This window comes from Lepus europaeus, chromosome 2 (genome assembly GCF_033115175.1).
Source record: "Lepus europaeus isolate LE1 chromosome 2, mLepTim1.pri, whole genome shotgun sequence".
NCBI lineage: Eukaryota > Metazoa > Chordata > Mammalia > Lagomorpha > Leporidae > Lepus > Lepus europaeus.
Window position 1 is genome coordinate 40444113 of NC_084828.1, and position 7499 is coordinate 40451611.

The window sequence follows — 7499 nt, forward strand, 5'->3', positions numbered from 1 at the left end:
AAGTAGATTATAAAATTATTATATTGAATTCCGATTACACCATCTTAATAGTTTTCATTTAAAAAGTACCATTGTTGAATTTGCTTCTGAGAAGATTGAATCAACACATTTTCCCCTGTTTTGCTTGCTTATTCAGGAACACTTGTCTTCTAGTGTAAAATCTCTGGGCAGTATATCAAAAACAAACTGAAGAAGTCTTTGACAGGTGGAAAGAAGAAGGTGAAATGACTAATAACCTCTAGGCACAAAGACCAACACGGTTTGGTATTCTCTCCTTGACTTCTTGCCTCATTTAACCCAGAATGGGTGTTGAAAAAGTCAACAACCTGGAAATTCCAGTGTGCATAAATAAAGTAGCCCCAATGAAAGCCTGATCTCTGCATCTGAATGTTCAGGAAAACAGAATTTAGCAAAAAAATAAAACAAGAAAGAAAAAAAAATCTTCAGAAAGTATCTGCTACATTGCAGTCAAATACCAAAGAAAAAAACTATGACCCATTGTCACATAAATGGCCAACAGCTAAATGGTGAGATTAGCCTCCTGCCCTTGCTAGGCAGTGAAGAGGTATCTTCCACCATCTCCAAACACACCAAAATGGCATCAGAGAGGACTAAATAACCACCATGGACTTTCACTCCTATTTGTCACAACTCTGCTAATCACTGGTGTCAGAGACCATATAAGAACCAGAAACAGGCTCTCCTGGTTCTTCCAGTGAAGGCTTATTTGGTAAATGAAATGCCAATGCCCGCCCAGCCATGATGAAGCTTGCCCTTTCCATAAGTTAGAGGCCTCTTGGGCAATGGTAGCTCTCTTCCAATCTGGTGGTAACTAAATGTCATCCTCTTCCTCGGCTTCAATGGTAACAGAGAAATCATCCAAAAGGGAAAGTTTTAATAGATCCAGAGTCATGTGATGTAATAATCACTCCCCCAAGTGTTAATAGAAAAATCGCTTGTCATGCCAGAACCCGGAAGATCCAAAAGTGAGTGCAGTGAAGACAATATTTATCAACACCAAGATGACAGAGATTTTAGAATTACTTAACAAAAATATTTGTTTTACTTTTATTGTATATTTTATTATCAGAAGAAATCGTGTTTTGTGTATTTCCAGTGTATGATATATGAATATTTGAATTTTTAAGATTCCACAGATATGTGAGGACACACAGTAGTCTTTGCTCTCTGGCTTATTTTGCTCACTTACACATTTATGTGCCTATCAATATTATCACAAATGGAAGGATCTCTTCTTTTATTAGGCTAATATTGCATACAAATTTGTATGTGGATAGATAGATAGCACAATGGCTTTTTCTATTTGTCTAATTTCCATATATTGAGTGTTGTAAATAATGGTGTAATTAACGTTGGTGATCAAATATCACTACAGGATAATTTCATTTCATTTGCTATTCATAAAACAGTGGGATTGCTAGAGTATATGGTAATTTTATTTTAAAATTTCTTAGGAACCTCCATATTGTTTTCCATAATATTTATATCAATTTACATCCCTACTAACAGGTAGAAGGCTTCCTTTTCTCAACACCTTCACCAACACCTATGTCTTGTGATTAACGTATATTTTAGGATTGTTTTCTATTACTGTAAGACTGTTATTGAGATATTGATGGAAATTATATTGAATTGATATATTTCTTTGGGTATTATGGGCATTATAATAACATTAGTTATTCTAACCCATGAACATTGAATGTATTTTAATACATTTATGTTCTCTTTAATTTATTTTAAAAATGTTGTAGTTTTCAAGGAGCAGGTGTTTTATCTCCTTGAATATTGCTATCCCTGAGTAGTTTATGCCGGTATATAATAGAGTTGTTTTCTTGATTTATTTTTCAGATAGGATGTTATCCATATATAGAAATTCTAGGGTTTTGTATATTGCAATTATATTCTGCAAATTTACTGTATTAACTTAGTAACAGATTCAAGAGACGAGTCTTTATCTACATGTAAGATTATGCCATCTTCAAATAAAGATAATTCTACTCATTCTCAACCAATTTGGATATACCTTATTTACTTTTCTCTTCTAAATGCACTCGATAGTACTTCTAGTACTATGTTGAAAGAAGTAATAAGTGGGCATCTATTCCTTGTAGAAAAACATAGAAGAAAATTTTCTGTTTGTCCCCATTTAATAGTGTAGCTGTAGGTTTTTCATAAATGACAGTTAATATGTTGAGATCATTTCCTCCTATAACAAACTTTTGCTGTGCTTTCAATGTTTTCCTCAAAGTTCACTTATTGGAAATTTAACTCCCAATGAAACAATGTTAAGAGTAGTGTCTGTTTGTCCTTTGAGATAATCAACTTCTGAGGGTTCTACAATCATGAAAGGATTAATGCCATCATCGTGGGAGTAGGTTAGTTATCATAAAAGAGGGTTCATGGCAGAAGAATAGCAGATCCCTGCTCTATTTGTTTCTCTATCTCATGTACTTTCCTGGGTTTTCACTATCCAGCACGGGATGATACAGCTTGAAAGGACCCCTCCAGATTCAAACCTTTTGAATCTGTGCTTTTCAGAATCCAGAATTACAGTAAATAAATAACTATTTCATAAAAATCATTTAGTGTTGAGTATGCTGCTATACAATCACAGAATTAATAAGGCAATTATTGAGTTTTATAAAAAATGGATATTGATGACTGACAAAGTGTTCTAAAATTACATCATAAAGCTGTTTTCACCAGCCATTTTGAATATGCATGAAAATGATGTAAAAGCAGCAAGGCTCAACAGAGACAAACAATGTCTCACAAAGTCTCAGCAAAGAAACAGAATATATATATATATATATATATATATATGAACAAAATAGAAACATTCTAATTATAAAACTAGAATAACGGCACACAAACAAGTCTAGTGTCTGCTAATACTAACTGATAGAATCAAAAAGGGAGAGAACAATCCATCATGGGAAGTGGGATACACAGCAGACTCAGAATTGCAGATGTACTAAATAGCATTCTGGCCTCAGAATCAGCCCTTAAGGCATTCGGATATGGCAGAAGCCCATGAGAGTATTGTAGGTATGGAAAGCCAAGACACTGTGGCAAACAAACAAACAAACAAAAAAAAAAACAAAACCTAAATGAAAGATCTCTGCGAGTGAGATCCCAGTGGAAAGAAAGGGGCCATCAAAGAAAGAGGTACCTTTCTCTGAAGGGAGGAGAGAACTTCCACTTTGACTATGACCCTGTTGGAATAAGGTCGAAATCGGCGAACCCTAAAGGCTTCCATAGCCTTGGCAACTCATGACAAGAGCCTAGGGAGATTACTGACGCCATAAACAAGAGTGTCAAATTGTTAAGTCAACAACAGGAGTCACTGTGTACTTATGTCTCATGTGGGATCTGTCCTTAAAGTGTTGTCCAATGTGAAGTAATGCTATTACTAGTACTGAAACAGTATTTTACACTTTGTGTTTCTGTGTGGGTGCAAACTGATGAAATCTTTACTTAATATATACTAAATCAATCTTCTGTATATAAAGATAATTGAAAATGAATCGATGTGAATGGAATGGAAGAGGGAGTGGGAGATGGGATGGGTGTGAGTGGGAGGGAAATAATGGGGGGGTAAGCCATTGTAATCCATAAACTGTACTTTGGAAATTTATATTTACTAAATAAAAAATAAATTAAAAAAAAAACTACAATAACGGAGCTGGTCCACTACGTTAATCCTTTGCCTGCGATGCCGTCCTCCCATATGGGTGCCGGTTCTAGTCCTGGCTACTCCTCTTCCAGTCCAGTTCTCTGCTATGGCATGGGAAAGCAGTAGAAGATGTCCCAAGTCCTGGCCTCTGCACCCACGTGGGAGACCAGGAAGAAGCTCCTGGCTCCTGGCCTCGGATTGGTGCGGCTCCAGCCATTGCGGCCATTTGGGGAATGGACCAACGGAAGGAAGACTTTTCTCTCTGTCTCTCCCTCTCACTGTCTGTAACTCTAACTCTCAAATAAATCTTATATAAAAAAAAACTACAATAACTTCAATAAATACCTCAGTATATTTACTGAACTAAAGAATGCAGAGTGGGGCCAGTGCTAGGGCATAGAGGGTAAAGCCACCGCCTGCAGTGCCAGCATCCCATAGGGGTGCCAGTTCAAGTCCTGGCTGCTCCACTTCTGATCCAGCTCTCTGCTATGGCCTGGGAAAGCAGTTGAGGATGGCCCAAGTTTTTGGGCCCCTGCGCCCGGGTGGGAGACCCAGAAGAAACTCCTGGCTCCTGGCTTCAGATCAGTGCAGCTCTGGCAGTTCTGGCCGATTGGGGAGTGAATGGGTGGATGGAGGCCTCCTCCCTTTCTCTCTCTCTGCCTCTCCTTCTCTCTCTGTGTACTCTGACTTTAAATAAATAAATAATTCTTTAGAAAATAATGCAGAGGACAGCAAAGAAAGAAAAAATTACATGGATGATAGAGCAACATATATTACTCAATATTAATGAGAGGGCTACAATAGATTGAAAATAATTACAAAGACCCTTAGGCATATCTGAGACTATTAAAAAAGACCTAACATTCTGCCATTGACATAGTGAGAAGACTGGAGAAGGAAAGTGAAGCTGAAAAATTACTTTAATAAATCATGACTTAAATATTTCTCTTTTGTCAAAATTATAAACCTACTGATTCAAAGCTGAGCAAATCCTAAGTAGAATAAGTAAAAAGAAACAAAATACATAGCATGGTTCTGAAACTGAAGTAAAACAAAGCATGTGTGTTTAATCTGTGTTCACTTTGGATTGCTATGGGAGCATTTTGCTGGAAAGACAGCAAAAGGAAAATTGTACCTACCCAATATGTGAAAAATATTTCAATGAGAAAATTCTCATCAAAACTCCATGTCTTAAGAAAATTCAGTGCTGAATGAAAAGTTTTGTCTATCCAGAATCCTCAGCTAACAAAACTATTTCAGAAATGAAATAAAAACATTCTTGTGTGAAAGATAACTAAGAAAATCAGACACTGGTATGACTAAATAAATACTACAAGAAGCACTCTAGACAGAAAGAAAAAAGACAAAAAAGAAATTTGGGGCATCAAGAAGGAGGAGAGAATTCTAGAAAGAGAAAATTTAAGGTGAATGGAAGACATTTTCCTTCTTCTTTTGAATTTCCTAAACTGAAATTCCCAGCATTACTTTATGCTGTATTAAATATACAAAGGGAAATAGTTAAGGTGATTAAATGATAAACAGGTTGGATAACACAATCTAAAGGAAAGTATGGTTTCTACACATCATTCAAATTAGTAAAATGTCAAAATTGATTATAATAATTTAAAGACCTATAATGCAATCCTTAGAACAACCATTAAATATAGCTGCACAGAGATTTCTTGAAGATCTTAATGATCAATAATAATGGGATTTGGGACAAGAAAAAGGCTCAATCATCAAAAGGAGTTAGGAAAAGGAAAATATAAATATAAAAGCAAGAACAAAAAATATTAAGATACATACCTGGCAGGGGAGACACCATGATCACGAAGGTGGTTTTCCCAGGGCTAGCTTCTCCATTGCACTGCAAATGTGTTGACCCCTGCGATTTCCCCAAATGTGAGAAACTTGACAACATAATTTGTAGTAGTGGGGCACTGTGTTTGAGCTGTTCCTGAAAAAAATATTAAGAGGCCTTAAGTGCTAACATAAAATTTATTTCATTAAATACAAATGGTATATACACAGAGCTTAAAAGACAGAAATTGGCATGATGTATTAGAAATCAAAATTCAACCATATACTATCAACAAAAAAGTCACTATAATTTTGATTGTGCAGACAGATTAAGAATGAAGAAAGGAATAAGATATAACATATAAAAAAATCAAAGAAGCATAGCTGTAGTAGCACCAAATAAAGTAAATTTCAGAACAAAGAAATTTATCGGTAACATAAAAAGACACTTTCAAAAGTAACAAATGCCCTACAGCAATCTTAAGTATATTTGCACTAAACAACAGAGCTGCAAGATGCCACCCACATAGGAGATTTGGAAGGAGTTGAGTGCTTTTGGCTTCTGCATGGCCCAGCCCTAGCTATTGCGGTAATTTGGGTAGTGAACCTGCAGATGGAAGATCTCCCTCTCTGTCTGTTTGTCCGTCTGTCTGTCTCTCTCGCTTTTTTCTCTCTTTCCTTTCTCTCTCCCCTTCTCTCTGTAACTCTGTTTTTCAAATAAATAAATCTTCAAAAAAATTAAAGAAAGAAAAGAAATTATCAGGGTTAAATTTCAAAATGCATGACTAAAACTAAACACTATTTATTGCTATTTCATAGTAGAACATTTCTTCTCTTCCTTGAATATATTCCTCAGATCTCATTCTCCTGGGGTATCATTTTAATCAGAATCACTAGGCTTTTGATGACCCAAGCTCATTGGCATTGGGTATGCTATAAATAAAGAATTACAATCATAAATAAATCAGGGTATTAACATATTTGGAATTTGAAAAGTTAAATAATCAGATGAGGACAAAAATATTTAATCTTTGTAGAAATGAATATTATATATAAAAGTGAAAACTTGTTACATTGTCTGAAAACACCATTGAATGTGTAATTGTCAAAACAAAACTCCCCAATGTCCTCCCAGAAAGTTAGCTTTGTTTAGTAGCTTATAGACCAAATCTATCTAAGACAACCTAAAATGAGTGTTGACTTATGTACATAGCCTAAAGAATATATTTACTTGAAAACCATGGAAAACAAGTAGAGATTTTTTGTATACAATGGCAAAAGTTAAATTTACCACAATATATTTATATTTGCATCTTATTATATTTTACATTATTTTTATAAAATAAATAACAGGAATATGTCTGTACATCTGCTTGTATGAAAGCATGCATATTTTAACTTTAATGGGGCCAGTGTGTGTATCTTTTTTCCTTTTGAGAACTTTATTTTTCAATCTACAAATTGTAACTTTGACAATGCACATATATTGTCACACCAATTTCTACTGTCTGATAAAGAAACTCTTGCAGCATCTTTGTTGTTTTGTCTAGGATATTTGAATGCTTTTGTCAGTTTAATTTGATTTGTTTCTGATATTATTTTAGGTATCATTTTTTAAAATCTTAAGGTAACAATGAATTAATGATTATGAAGCAATTGTATATATTTAATGACTTGCTATTCCATCTGTATTTTAATCTTATAAAATTTAATATTCTCATGAAACTAGAAATAATCATGTCAATTTGTTTTATAATAGATGTTGGTTCAACCAGTTTCTCATGATATTTCAATTACTATATTAAAAAGAACATAAGAAAAAAATGTCCATATTTATTCAATGTTTTCTTTAGGTAGTAGAAAGCACTCTTTCTTTATGTTTTTTTTTTTCTATGATTTATTTATTTATTTGTAAGTCAGAGTTACACAGAGAAAGAAAGAGAGTCAGAGAGAGAGAGAGAGAGAGGACTTCCATCTGCTGATTCACTTCCCAGTTGGCTGC

General features: G+C 34.6%; 1 non-coding gene across 1 annotated transcript; it reads left to right on the forward strand.

The window, feature by feature from the left end:
• Nucleotides 1–5495: 5495 nt before the first annotated feature.
• LOC133753071 (U1 spliceosomal RNA) lies at nucleotides 5496–5658 on the forward strand. The gene has a single exon (XR_009865028.1). It is a non-coding gene; the product is annotated as a U1 spliceosomal RNA (small nuclear RNA).
• The last annotated feature ends 1841 nt before the right edge of the window (nucleotides 5659–7499 follow it).